The sequence below is a fragment of the Ixodes scapularis genome, unplaced genomic scaffold (genome assembly GCF_016920785.2).
Source record: "Ixodes scapularis isolate PalLabHiFi unplaced genomic scaffold, ASM1692078v2 PGA_scaffold1__304_contigs__length_218370807, whole genome shotgun sequence".
NCBI classification, from domain to species: domain Eukaryota; kingdom Metazoa; phylum Arthropoda; class Arachnida; order Ixodida; family Ixodidae; genus Ixodes; species Ixodes scapularis.
This window is the reverse complement of record NW_024609846.1, coordinates 42,436,593-42,452,396: the sequence shown is the minus strand read 5'-3', so window position 1 is coordinate 42,452,396 and position 15,804 is coordinate 42,436,593.

Below are 15,804 nucleotides of genomic sequence, written 5' to 3'. Positions count from 1 at the left end.
ACAGTGCGTCCATTCTGAAGTTCAGTCACTCCCCTTGCGACGCCTATTCCTCTTCCCAGGAGCAACTGAACCTTGCCTTCCAGAACAACTTCGCCGCAGGTTGCTGCATCTGTCACGACGGGTACAACAACACTTGATCGCGGAGGCAGGTTTACGTGGTCGGCACCGACTCGGACGGCAACAGACGTTGTTTGGGGTTCCTCTGGAGGCGGGACAGGTGTCTCAGCGTCAGTCTGTTCTCTCCGAGGTCAATGACGGCGCCGTATTCACACAGGAAGTCTATGCCGAGTATGACGTCTCCAGCGCAGTCAGTAGTGATCTTTATTAGTGCAATGGGTTTATTTATGTATTAATTTTATTGTGTTCTACTTGGGCCTATGAATAAAAAAGCAAACGCTCAAGGAAGAAGTTTACACTCAAAATTCGTTGTATAGTCAGCTGTTTGTCCTCTCCTGTCCTTTCTTTCTTCGTGTTCGAGTATTGTTCTAAAGTTCAAGCTGATATTTAGAACTTTGGCAGTAGTGTAGCACGCAACCGTGATGTGGCGCGCGTGACCTCGAAGTGCGATTACGTTTGCTCCCCTCGGTGGAAGAAATCTCCGTCGTGTGAATACGCCGTAACGAGATTTATAAGCTCCTGTGCGCTCCACATTTGAGGATGTCATGTGAATCCTTGCAATTCTCGTGTTTTGCACGCCCCAGGCAGCTTATGATAATAGAGTTCCGATGAATTCACCACGCAAATTACTCAAGTAAGCGAATCGTACAGAGCGATAGTTTCTCGACATCATAAAAACAAAAGCGATTAGGGGAACAAAACAAAAAAGAACCGTACAACGAAGAGCACCGTAACTTTTGTAAGTCTGCCATTGACTAATAGGCACTATATTTCAACCACCATTAGTATACAAAAATTTAGACTGATATTTGGGCCACTCGATGGCCTCGAATTTCGGAAAGGGTTTATTTCTTTACCCATAGCGAGGGCTAGAAGCCCAAACTCATAGCTTTGGTAGTTGCTTTTCCTGCGAGAGCGTTCGTGCAGCCGGAGTGCGTATCGAGCAAAAGGCGCTCCGTATTTTTGTCGTGATGCACGGTGTTCCCTCTGCATGTGGTTACTTACCAGGGTAGCTAAACTCGTGGAGCAAAACATTCTTCGCTTTTTGACGTAGCGGGGGGAGTGACCAAAGGAACGCCGCAAAGTTTCCTCCTCCCTGCGCGCGCTCAACTTCGCAACTTTTGACGAAAAATCCCTCGCGATCCCTAGGCGATGCACGAGAGCACGAGACAGCGCGGGGAGGCGAGCGTTCACGCCGCTCGCTGTACGTCGTCTTTGGGCTCTCTAGCGCCGACAATCCCGTCATGCCTCGCCCAGGCGAGGAGCGAGAGCAGACGACGAGAGTTCGTCTGCTACGATGCGGCATTCGCACAGCGGAACTGAAAGAAAAAGTTGGTTTTCTGCTCGAAATCGCGTCCCGCGGGCCACAAACTCAAACGCGAGCTTGAATTGTAAGCGTCTGATATTTCACGAAGGGAGGAATCGACGGCCCGTCTTTTATTCGCGAAATTTGAGTCGTTTTGTAGCCGTACAGACGCTGAAACCTACCAGTGTGCAATGAAAGCCCCAGAACAACCACAGGGGCCGCGAGATCTAGCATCATTGGTGTATGGGTGAAAAGTGCAACATTTTTCGACAAAGCTCCCACAGCAGAAACCTGCGACGCATTCACTCAGCGTCCGGGAAGGCTAAGCATGGAGACGTTGCCCGAGACTCAAGCAAAGTCATATATGAATAGCAGCTATCTCGCCCCGTCATATTTTGTTTTGAGAAAGCTCTCGTTCTCAATGCCAGGGAAATAAAAAGTCTTACGAAACGCATTGCTAGCTGTTCCAAAGAACTGGATTTAAGCCGTATCCTTTCAGTTATTCACTCATAATATTATGCTTAAAACGAAGCAAGCTCTTGCGCGTACAGTGCCATCAATTTCCTCAAGCGTATGCTGTTTTGTAGTCAACTGGTTTCGGAAACTTACGCCGTCTGTAGATATCTCTGACTGCCGAGTTGTTTAAGTGGAAGTCATCGCAAATGTAAGTTCCACGTTGCAGCAACCAACGTTTAAACGATGGCAGCGACTGCACTCTCGCATTCCCACCCATCACGTCGAACAAAAAGACGCTAGTTTCGGTTTGAGGTCGGTACTTTTCTACAACATCTATGGCGACAGCATCAGTCTGAACTGGGTGCATTTGGCAAGTTCGTTCGGGGCCTGTTCTCCGTGCAGCACTCGGTGGGTGTAATACATTAGAACTCTCACAGTGCAAGTCTGTATCGCGAATTGGGAGCCCGTCACTGGCCTCACCGGCGGCCATTGCTTGACGACAGGCAATATGCCGCGTCCTGTCTAGTTCTCCCTTCATTTTCGTCCTTGTTGCTTTGGCCATTTACATCATGAGGCAATATACGCAAGTCTAAGGAAGAAACATGCAAAAATTGGAAGCTTGTACGCGGTGCTCGAGGGCGAGCATTTTATGATGTGCTGCGATGATTATGTCGGGTTCTTGGAGATCAAATAGACATTCGTCAAGCGTTTGAACATCGATTAAAAAAAAATTGACCGGAGCACGATTGACTTTACCGACGTCGCTTGCTTCGGTTGCTAAATAAATGGCACGTCGAGCGACTGAAAGGCACGCTCCGAGTTTCAGTTTGTCACAGAAGCCCTCACAGGAGTTCAAAGAAAAAGCTTTCACCATGAAGCACTATGTACAAGCGGTCAAAACGATGCGAAAATCCCTAGTAAAGGCATTCTAACTTATCGTTTGCTGAGCTTTGATGACTCCGAAATCACGGATGACTCCACAATAACTCTCGGTAGCCCTTGTCTCATTAAACACATAACAGTTAACGCCCAACAAAGTAGCCCTGGACCCTCAACCACACAACATTTAGTTAAGCAAGATTGGTATTCTAACGCGTTTAATATTCTTGCCCACAATATTAACTGTTATTTGCGGAAACATGATAGAAGTTTCATGGTAGAGAACAATTTACTAACGTAATAAAATTGAGTTGTGTCAAGCGATGACTGCCGGTGGTGCCGCTCGACCCCAGCGATACAGGCCTCTATCCACGATCTAGCCTCCTAAGAAATCAGTGGTGCCAGTGCTATTAGACATAAATCGTTTATTTGCATCGGTACTCCCATACCTGCCGGATGTAGGGACGAGGCGCAAAACCGTACATCCGGCCAATATTGAAGCCGGTTTTCGGACGATATTAGGGAGTTTTCGTAGATCGTTTTCGCCGTCCCGCAAGGGCCCTCCGCAACCCGCTACGATAGCGGGAACTCCACAGTCAAGGCTATCGGCGCGCAGGCGCAGTAGCAACTTCTTCGTTGCGGAACGCTTAGCGGAGGGGGCAGACCGGTCTACGAAAATTCCCTATTGCCTCGACACTCGCCAAGAAGCAACGTGCTGTTTCGGCGACTCGTTTGTGTAATTTATTTGTTCAGTCATATTAACGGGTCCCGGGCCACTGTGTACACCCCAAAAAAAGAAATGTACTGTGGTAATTACACCTTGAGGAGAAGCAGGCACGTAGCCAGATTTTCGTTTAAGGGGGGGGGGGGGGGGGCGCCGATGACAATGTGCTTTATGAGGGGGAGGGAGGAGAGGAGGCCCCAGCAAAATGGAAAATTTCGGGGGGGGGGGGGGGGCGGGAAAACCAGGCCTTATGCCCCCTACCCCCCCACCCCCCTCCCCTTGGCTACGTGCCTGACGAGAAGGGGTATTGTAGTTTTACATCTTTATAAAAAGGTGTAGGCATTATCATACGTTTTAAGAAACGTGTTTAAAAAATCACACATTTTTAAAGGTGTGAAGTTTACATTTTTTTTTATAAGGTCCATCGCTATACTTATTAGGGTGTTAGTTATGGGACACCCCACTTACATGTTTAAAGGTGGGAAAATGCTTAATGTGTATATACCTCTAACGGAAGACAACCTCTTTCATGTGATTACATCGCGTGCCGATGAAACGATCTGTCGATGACACGTCGTTCGATGAACTGATTTGACCGGCAATGAGTGACGACTGCCAGTAGAATTTCGCGGAAATAATTCTGCCGGCTGCCGGGAGACTCGACCCTACAAAAGAATTACCCCGGTTCTTGTTTGTTTTCAAACATTCTGAATTGTATACCAGCTTATTAGTACCTCTTCGGATATTACAGAAAAAATAAAATAAAAAAAAAGCGATGGCAGCCGCAAAAACTCTGACAGCCCGGTTCACAGTCATGTGGGAGACTGACAGGTGCTCGTCAGTCGCCACCATGCCTTGAAAGCTAGCGGTTCCGAAGAACCGGAGCGCGCAGAGAACTTGTTGTTCCACGGTCCGAGGCGGCGAACGAAGCTCGTCGCAGAGTCAACGCACAACGGCTTTCGATAGCCGGTACTGTCGCCGAAAGTCGTCGTCGGGGAGTTGAAAGGCGTCCCCGGTGGTCTAGTAGCGACGCCGACGGTGGCGGAAGATAAGCTCGGCCGCAGCGTACGACACCGCCATGTTAACAAAGTTTAACTTCGCCTCGATCCGAAGCGAAGATCTCGAGCTCAAACCACGGCTCTCGCAAAGTTCGGAAACGTCACTTTGACGTCAGCGACAACTTCGACAAACGAGGTTTCTTTTTAACACAAACTTCGGAGGGATTTTGAGCGTCAGCAGGTCGCCTAGGGACAATTTGCAAAGCATTAATTTTAGCTTGGCGTAGGGATGTAGGGACAAATGGGCGCTACGTCATCGGCGAAGCCGTTCAATCAGCGGGCTCCTCGCGCCCCTCACGCGCCGCACGCGCGCCTCGATGAACTTTGCTTTGAATGATTGACACGTCGCTCAGCGCGACGTCAGCGTCGCGAGAGTCCAATTAGCGCGTTCCGCAACTTTCGGACACAAAGTTGTGCTTGACGAGTTTAGCGACCCAGGACGGTTTCTTTTCAGACAATCGCCTCCCTAAGCATCGTCTCTTTGGCAGCAGATACCCATTCATCACTGGCCGAGACAGCAGATATCGAGATATTTACACAAATAAGGACGGTAAGAGACGCTGCATGTAGTTTGCTGAAATTTATTTGTCTTCCAATACGCGCGGAGGATGAGCGAATAAATAAAAATAGTTTCGGAGTCTTGAGAAGCACCCCAGGTTCTAGAATCCCTTAGGGTACAAGATGTAAATTAATAAGTAGTTGTCCTACGAAAAGCACGCCATGTATCTGGTGGTCCGGTCGTTACCTAGGAAACATTGCAACGTTTGGGCCGCGCTACGAGGCGCAAACGACATTCGAACGTATTAAGAGAGACTAAATGGCATTGCCTTAGAAGTCTTTGGGATATCGGTGGGCTCCTCAACGGAAATTTGGTCTCTTTGAATGACATACAAAAGATTGCGATGTATAGCGCTCTGAGATTTCAACAAAAATGCTTAGTGAGGCTAGCTGGAACATACCTTCGAAACAATTAGCCCAAAACACGAGGCCAGACGTATGGAAAGTTTGTGGTGTCCTATTTGTATCTGCCGCCGCGTTTAAGGCGGTTATCGCTTCATAGCCTGGGACTGTTCTTCCCTTCACTTCTGGACGTGAGTCTGGAGGAGTCTCCCGTGGGAAAGATAATTGAGTCCCTCGTTATAATATATTCCAATGTCCCACACGATCGACGCACATTTTGCAGAGAAGTCAACACAATTGACCTTCGTTTCTTTTTATAGCCTCGTTACTTAAATTGGTCGGGCACGGGACGATGGCGCGGGCATTCCCTGATGTGCACGATATCCTTGCAGGTTTCGGGTGTGATAGTTGGAACAGAGTTCAGTATCCTTACACAGAAGTATACACGTTCATAGCGGAGGATACCCGTTATACGCCGATGTCGCAAAATAAACCCTACTAGCCCGCCCCCCCCCCCCCGCCCCCCCCACAAACACACACACACACACAGAACGACACAGACAGAAAGAAAAAAATTAACATGTTGCGCTTCCTTGCGTTTTTATTTTGCTCACCCCGCAGCAAAACAAGACTTTTCTTTTTGCACATGAATAATCAGTTCACGGCCGGGCTGGACTAGCGTGCTTCTTTTTCGTACGCCCTTTTCCGTCACAGGAGAGAGCGTGCGCATAATAGAGCCTTTTTTTCAAAAGTGCGCGCCACGTAGCAGCTGCGATGAGAGTTATTCGCATCCGCCATCGTTTAAGCACGCACTCTGAGCATGTATTAGACGCGAATGCTGCGTCAGCGTTCGGCGGGAACTCTGATCTAATCAGACGGTTCGTGCCCAAGTAATGGCGGCCACCAATGTTGCTTGGCGGAGTTTTGGAAAGGATCTATTCTGCGTGCATTCGCTGCAACCCAACTATTCTCGCTGCTCCAACTTGCTGCTCAACGTTTTTTTTTTTCGCGAGGCCCAATGGGTTATGCTGCGTGATCGAATAGTAAATTGTTCTGTATGTTTCAGTTATCCTTGAGGTAGTACGATTATTATTTTTAGTCCTGTCATGTACCTAAATATGCTAAATGCCTTATATATATTTATGTACATGCACGTGTGTATGATGCGTATATATGTGTGTATGTGTATGTATGCGTGTATATATGTGTATGTATATGCATATGTATATGTGTATGTATATATATATATGTATATATGAACGAATATGTGCAGATAAATGAACCGTACTTAATCCAATGAATTAAAGAATAAGTTTTTCAGGAACCCGCCGAAAGCCAAAAAACGGCGTGTTTAACTTATACTGTTATTCTGGTTCTTTTTATTTATTTATTTATTTATTTGCTTAATGTTAAAAGCTGAAAACTTAATGTTATTAATTCATGTGTAGTATGTCGCCGTGTGCCAATTGTAAGGCTGCAGAGGCCTTGTCAAGTCAAACTTTTGACTTTTTGCCCCTGCAGCCTACATCAGTTTCTGATGTGAAATAAAGGATTGATTGATTGATTGATTGATTGACATCGGGAAAGACTTCTGGTGTGTTTTCCCACCAGCTACCCAGCGATGAATAGTTATAAAGAAAAACAAAACACAACTTGTTGCGAAAGAAAAACTTCCATCCCGGTTCTTTTCAGCGGACGCTTTAATTAAACCAGATGATTATGTACTGGGGTACCGCACAAATAACCTGGCCCCTGGAGCCGTCCGCACCGCGTGTTCGATGAGTCTGCGAAGTTTATCCAAGCGAGCCCGAAGAAAACCCGTTTGGAAGCAATCGGCACATGCGCCGAAGAACAGAAAGCGAAAGGCAGGTGTGTTGTCTTTCCGAGAAGACTGTGAACAGACCTGAAGATAGACAAACGATTTCCAAGCGCTTCCGTAACTTTGACTGCCTAGCCACAGAAAGATGTTCCCCGAGTATTGTAGTGACACCTCCTACGGCTGCGCTGCGGCGCGGTTCCTTACGGCCCATCGGCGCTTCCACCCAACATAGGTGGCAGTGCCGCATCGCAACCATAGGGGCACGCTGTCTTGGCCCCTCTGGAGAAGCCATAAGACAAGGAGCGCCAATTCAGACCGGCCGTGGTCAGCTGAAACTTATCCACAAAGCATAACAAGCAAACAAACAAAAAAAAAGGACAATGAGAAGAAAATATTAGACATGCATGAATGCACCATGTAAATGGTATTGGCCACAACGCGGTCCAAAATGCGGCCACCATGGATATACCTACAAGATACTACGCCATACGGCCCTCGCGCTGCCGCTTTAAGTGCTGCCAGATGAGTAGCTAACAGTGGGAGGGGGGGAGGGGAGCTTGTCGATTCTAGAGTTTACGTCTTCAGTAGAAAACAAAGAATATGTTTTAGACAGTTCTAATTCAAACCAAGAAATGTTCGTTCTCGTGATGTTTGACTGCTAAACTTCTCTTACCTTTTTCAGACACGTGAGTAAATACAAACCTTGTTCAATACAAGTTCAGTCAACCACTCAAAGAACAGTCAAAAGAAGGCACGATGCATTGCAAGTGCAAAAAAAAAAAAAAAGAAATAGAATGAAAACTTTTTTTAAGCGATAGCTTTGCTTGCTTTATTGAACCACAAATTGGAGTGAATGGCCATAAAAATGCGACTGAGCGGCCCGCGCTGCTCAATTTTATGCTCAAGACGTCCCTCATCTTTGCGGTCGTCCTAGAGTTGGTCATAGACCTCTAGGACGACCTCACTTGTCACAGTACGTGAAAAACAAGCGGTGTTGTGACCGAAAGATGGCATAAAAATACGTCATCATACGTCATCAGCGTGATGTCACCGCCGGAGCGCCGTGTGCAAAAGGTGCGCTTCGGTCTTCATCTGTGCGCGTTGTGTGCTTCGTGCGATGGACTGTGAGGCGACGGCGACTACTTCTACGGCAAATGCGCCACAGCATATTTGCCGTAGAAGTTGAGAACGACACCTCATCCAGGTGTCCTTCTCGACGTCATCCGAGACGTCGACCTCTAGGCATCGTCCTAGACGTAGTCCTTAAGGTCGTCCTAGAAATCGTCCTAGAGGTCGTCCTAGAAGTCGTTCTTGAAGCCGTTCTAGAGGTCGTCCTTGACGTCGTCCTCTTGGCGTGATTCTCGACGTCGTCCTAGACGTCGTTCTTAAGGTCGTCCTAGAGGTCATCCTAGAAGTCGTCCTTGACGTCGTTCTGACTGGCTTTCGCCTTCCTAGACGTTAGCAGTCTTATGTGTACTCGTGTAATTGTTTTTGCTCGTGATGTTAGTGATGTGTTCACAACAGTTGTCACGAAGCAAGCTTCTGCATGGTCCTTTTGGTTTTCATCGCGGCAGAAACAATTTAACCCAAATAAGAAGGGATTCCTTTTTTTTTTTTCTGGAAATACAGCAGGTGCGTGTTGGAGCAAAACCACGGAGTCAATTTAGTACAATAGATAAACATGTTACAGTGGTGCTGACATGGCTTATGTGTGGCTAAGGGCCATCGACCTTATTTTGCGTTTCTCGTTTCAATAACTCCAACAATAAAATTCAACTTGGTCAATTATTTTGGTTTCTTGTCATAATTCCCACCACGAGATTAAACAAAAACAAACGAATAGTTTCCAGAAATAATCCGAAGCTATATTGGGTCTAATTGGGGAGGAGTAAGTTCATTCCTGCAAAAATTGCTTAGAGAATTTATATAAAAAAAATGCGACGATGTTACGTTCCATGTTTTGTTCCATTGTATTTGATTTTCGCAGGTTCCCGTGGTTTTCCACTTTCACAATGGGCGCCATGCTTGCTCTGTGCATCATAGTGATTTTACTCATTATTTTTTTTATCGTCACCAAAGGTAAGCGATTGTTTTGCCAACATTGAAGGGCGACTGTGACTAAAGTGCAAGCCGAGAAAAATTAAACTCTTTGGTGTGACATATACAGAGTGTTTTAGAGCGCAGCTCTTAGGGGCCCGTTTCCGGCTTGAGCGGCGTCGCCGTCGCCGTCGGCGTAACCGCGAGATCTCGCGACCCCTCCCAGGTCACGTGAACCCCCCAGGTCACGTGACCCCCCCGGGTCAAGTAACTTCCTAGGTCACGTGACCCCCCTAAGGTCACGTGATCCCCCAGGTCACCAGACCCCCCCCCCCTAAGGCCACGTGATCCCCCAGGTCTCCTGACCCCCCCCCCCCCCAACCCGAGGTAACGTGACCCCTAATGTCATGTGACCCCCCCTGAGGTCACATGACCTCAGGGAGTCACCTATCCCACAGTACCCTTCCATCCTCCTCCTCAAGAGCTGTGCTCTAATCCGGCGTTACAGGGAGTTGTAAACGGCTTTCATTTTTTTATTCGTTTGTTTAGAGAGACCAAAATTTAAAAGAAAACTTGCGTCATGGTTTGTTTGTTTGAATCTTTGGGCTAAATTTGACTCCATGGGGGGCCACGAGTAAACAGGCGAAATGGGTTAATTAGATAGCGAATTTCCTCGAAACATCTTCATTAATTTTCTAAATTTTAACTCTTGGGGAAATTTTTAATAAAATTATTTTAGCAATTGTTGGCAACGCCGTGGGTTGTTAAAGGAAGGTTGCGACAGGTGAGCGTCTCGCGAGAGGCTTGCAGCTACGGTAATGTTGAGAGTTTAAAAATTCTTTCAAGGGGTGGTGCAACGGTAGTGTTAGAATGTTCTCTTTATGTGAGCTTACTGTTGGCTTTAGCGAAACTCGAGAATCCTCGCACGCAACGCAATCTGACCGAGAGACCCCTTTGTTCCGGAGTAATTTCAAAAAAAAAAGCCGACATTTTATTTCAATCTATTTTTGCAAAACCCAAGACGTAGCTCGGAGGTCGCAGTATTGGTATAGTCCCCCGAGTGACCAGAGCCTTGTTTGCACGCGTGCATGCCCAATCGATTCAATGACCGAACTCTACCAATGTCGGGAACTCAGCGCGTGTCGCACACTTTTCAAACCCAGCGCGTGACTGTGAGAAACATTGGAGGCATATAATCGGCTCCAGATCACGTGGCTGCTTGCTCTGGCTACGGGTTGAGGGGGTGAACGCGGTAAAACGCTATTCTTTTTTCTTTATTTTTTTTTCTGGAGTTTCTATTGCGTGGGAGTAAAGTCACTGGATCCTTGAAAATGCAGCGCCTTTGCCTTCCCTGCCTGCTAGATGATCAAACCTCGCAACGCTAATCGGTCTCCGTTGCCATGGAAATCTCCATTTCGGTCCATTCAAATCTCCGAAGCTTCGAGAGGGTCGCTCTAAACCGGTCGCGCCAAGATCACCATGGAGTACCATTGCGCTGAGGGCGTTCCTCGTCAATACAGACGTCTTTGGCACTGTGTACGTAATCAACTTATCAATCATTCCCATCTCCACGGTTCTCTTACAATGATACTGTTCTTCTTGCGTATTTCAATAAAATATAAACATTTTTCAATGCCTCCAAGCACCGACGTCGCATATGGTGGCGATACGAAGATGTACGCTTGTTTCACCTGTGTGTGAATAGCAAAATATTGGTATACAAGAAACGTCTTTAGGAAGCTACCCGTCACAAGCGAATTTAGATTGGATCACCAAGAGTGGAGAGGTCAAGGAAAATTGCTGATTTCATGAACCGAACAGGCGATCGCACAGGGAGCTTGGCGCTTCTTCCCAAGATCCAGTGACTTAGTGGGGAGTAACACTAAAGCCGGGGTTACACCGCCCATATATCATAGAAAAAGACAGCCCGCCAACACGATTCACAGCAATATCCGTGGTTCGAATGCCGCGTGCCAAATTTTCTCCTTGAACTAATTGCCATGTGGCATTCGAAGCACGGATCTCGCGGTGACTCGCATTCGAATCTGTATGCAGACTGTCTTTTGTATAATGTATAAGCAGTGTGACCTCGGCTTAACGCGTCTTTCAAACGATATAGACGACAGGAAATCATTCTAAGCAGTATTTGAGCAAACTACACAGATCGTTGCGCCTTCCCTTTTATGTCAGGTAAATGTGTGCACGTACAGACGAGATGGCCCAAATAAATAATAATAAAAAAATACTGTCTCTGAAAGTCCTCACGCGGAGTGATGGTGGGTACCATGCAGGTTAACCAGCATGCTATGACGGGTTCTTGAACACACTGCAGCGATCTCTGCATATTAGAAGTTGTAGACCAAACGTGTCCAAACAATGCTTCTCAAAACTGAAACTTGGGCGTGTTTGTGGAACCTTTATCAAAATGCACCAATATCTGCACAACGCGACACCCGCACAGCCCTGGGACTGCGCTCCATCTCAGAGTCGTATATTGGGACAATTTGGCCAGTTTATGATATTGCCGCCGTAACGCCCCCTTCCCGAGTGAGCCAATTAGCCCGCGGCGCAGAATGAGAGGCATGAGCGCATGCGCGTGAACTCCCGGCTGCTCCCAGCTGAGCGGGGAGGGCCGCCATTTTCATTCATTCGCCCGGTGGAGTGCATGAAATCGGTATACAAATTTCGGTTATTTCCTTTTATATCACTGGCTCTGACAAGAAAATTATGTACTGTTATTCCTCGGTGGGTTAAAAAGCTAAGGAATGAAGTTTTCTCGATATTTGACCACAAACTTTTACTCATGCGAAAAATAGGTCGGCCCGTAGCAGACGACGTGTAGCCTCTACAGTGCTTTGCGCCGAAAGCGTGCTGCGTCAAAATGGTGGTCGTACCTTCCTCTCTCGCTCCTTCGGCGCTCTACTCCCTCTCCTCCACTGTTGTCCTCTCCAGCGCCTTCGTCGCCACACCCACTGGCCAGGCACTCACAATGTACGGCTCTGGTACACCTTACGTGCGTTCGTTTTTCGACATCCTGTGTTTAATCATTATAATTAACATTTGCAGTTTTACTGAAGTTAAGCTTGATTTAGCCGTGAAAAGTGAAGCGTGCCGTGGCAACCTACGGTCGAAGAGAGTTGGCAAGTTGCCAAACACCTGCGTCGCGAGATCCGTCGGCCACACAACGTAACCGTGTAGAAAAGAAAAAGAAAAGCGACAACTACAAAACAAAGCAGAAAACGAAGGAGAGGGAACTCCGAGACGCTTCGAGAAGACTTTGGCATCTGCAAAAGCTTAGAAAACAACAGGATAAAAAGATACAAAAGGTGGACGTAGCGACGCTAACAAGGTGTGGCGTGCCTAAGGCACTTCCCGCCTGCATTCTTTATAAGACGTAAATTTGCGTTAACGGTTTGTTAATATATATATATATATATATATATATATATATATATATACCGGGTGTTCATTTTTAATTCGAACAGATTTACCTAAAAAAGGCCGTGAAAGTTACACTTATGCTGCTTGTGGAGGTGAGTTATACCGCCAGGGGGACATATTATAGGGGGCTAATCGTAACGACCAGTTGGCTAATTAACTAAAATTCGATATTTAACTTTTTAATTAATGAAAATAGACATATGGTTCTAATTAGAAACTTGCTCAGCGCCATCGAAAAGCACTAAATCAGTCATGTTCTGAAAGACTTTGAGCGCGTGAGAAGCGTAGTAGTTCACTAAAGTTACCACTCGTGGAGCAGGTACAAAGCTAGCGGTTGCGGTAAGGCGCCCCGCGCGATTTTTACGTCTCTTATCTAGCCCCAGCCTTGTACCTGCTCCACGAGTTGTAACTTTAGTGCACTACTACACCTCTCACGCGCTCAAACTCTTTCTGAAAATGACTGATTTAGTTGTTTTCGGTGACGCTGTGCAAGTTTTTAATTGGAACCATATGTCTATTTTCATTATTAAAAAGTTAATTAACGAATTCTAATTAATTAACCAACTGATCGTTACGATTAGCCCTCTATAATATCTCCCCCTGGCCGTATAACTCACCTGCACAAACCGTATCAGTGCATTTTTTACGGATTTTTTAAACATAAATCTGTTCGAATTAAAATTGAACACCCAGTATATATATATATATATATATATATATATATATATATATATATATATATATATATATGTTCGACTTTTTGCTTGCTTTCTCTTTTTAAATTTTTTTCTGGAACATGCGAATATTTAATGAGGCGCGACAATAGATGTCCAAAAGTACAGGTGGGTGCGATGCTGCTTCCTCGCAGGTGCAATCCTAGAGATACGCCAAGCCATTCATAAGCATGCATCCTTGACTAATCCTTCACAAAATGAAATCACACACAATAAAAAAGCAATCCTTGTTTTTTTTTTTTTTTTTTTTTTTTTTTTTTTTTTTTTTTTTGCGCGTGGCGCGCGTTTTAAGGAGACCATGAAGGAGTTGTTGACGAGAGGGATCAGTCATTCTTTTCCGCATAAAATTACCCCGTAATAACACGTCACATGCTCTGAAAATTCTGGACCATCTACTTTATCCTAGTGGCTGGACTATATATGTAACGGGCTGTATACCTTACGTACTCCTGTCGTATACATACAGCTGCCACTAACTTGGTATCCGTAGATTAAGCTATCCCGAGAGATAGCCCACCCAAAAACGAAAGCAAATTGGGTGAAAATAAGGAGGGGGCTAACTTTCGGGGATGGGTCATCTCTCGGGATATTACGGTAGTATAAAAGCACGATGTCTTAAACCTTTTTACTCCACCTTTACGGACGTATACACTGCGCGCCACACTGTTAGCGCGAACACGAGTTAAAAGTGTCTTTTCGCAGTTTACCTCGAAAGGGTATTGGCAGGCATCGAAATTTACCACTTAGGTTAGTAGCCCAATTGAGCACTTTCCACCGCGGTAGTAGTATTGATGACAGACATTCAATACTAAGAAGGAGAAAAAGGAAGAAAACCGGCGATGGCTTGTTCGCGCTACAACGTTGCCCGAAAGTGTACTTCTTTAAAATTCTCTCTACCAGGCGCTAACCTAAAAACATGCTAAGGCCGCTTTTTTTTATTTTATGACTTTAACATAAATGATATTGCCCACTTTGTGAAGTTTAAAACTGCCGCAAATTAATCATACGCCACGGGGTTTACGAACAAGCCAGCGTTTGCCCACACCAGGGGCCCTAATCTGGACACTTGGTGAGAAAGTCGCCGAGAAATCCAGCGACTATGATTGGCCGGCGCCAAGGTCCAGTGCGACATTGGCCAATCATGGCCGCCAGATTTCTCGCCGACTTTTTCGCCCAGTGTCACGATTAGGGCTGCAGGTGTCGGCTTAGCGCGTGCGCAAAAAACATATTTGGGTGAAGTTAAGCGTCTGCGCGTGGGCAGTGCCGACAGGAGCGCCACCCCGATGACGTGGCCTCAGGGAGTTGAGTTCGTGACAACGTTACTAAATTAGCTTAATTGTGGAACTCCCCCCCCCCCCCCCCCTCCCCTACCCTTTGCCCCCTCCAACCCACGCCTCCCGTCGTTTGGTGCGCCATCTAGAGTTTCGTTTTGAAACTGCGAATTCTATTATATGAGTACGGAAAAGCTCCATCTACATGCTGTGCTTCAAAACGCACGTATTCCGGGAATACGCTGCAGTTGCCATAGCAGCCGTTCCCAATGAGGGCGGCGCGTCGAACGACGGGAGGCGGACTGTGTACTCTTTGAGGAAAGCAGCGTCTACGGGCGGTTGCGTAACTGTTGATCTAACAACGTTGGTTCGTGTATATAAAACACACAATCAAAGTTGTGCCCTTCCTCCATTCTCTGCGGCGAGAAAGGCAAGAAGAGTACCCGTTTGCTGTTCTCGGCGCGAGGAAAAGCATGGGTGTGAAATTTTAATCGCGTGTTTGCGAGATGCGAATGTGAATAATTTGTGTATTGTGATAGTCACTCATGGGGTGAGAATGGAAAGGAGGTGTTCTTGGGTTCCCACTTCCCGCATGAGCTTCCTACCTTCGATGGTGATTCGGTGTATCGCGAGCCTCGAGCGTGCACGCGCACCCAAAGTCTGGCGAAAGGTGACTGAGAAAGTAAGTCACCTTTCGCTGTGCCGTTCTCTTTTTGTCAGTGACGAGAAAACATTGTGAAGGTACCGCGTTCGAGACATGAAGATACGAAGTCAATAACCGCTTTAGTGCACTAAACGTGCTCCAAAGACTACACACACAAACACACACAAATACACACACACACACGCCTCTCTCTCTCTCTCTCTCTCTATATATATATATATATATATATATAGAGAGAGAGAGAGAGGTCACAACCAGACGCCAAAGTTTCAGCCCAATCCGGTAACTTAATCAAAAGTTATAAGTGATTTTCTGAAGATTGCAAAGGGAAAAAGGAGCCCATTTTTGCCCGTTTTCGGTTTCTGGTGCCATAGAGCCGCATGTTTTCAAAAACTCCG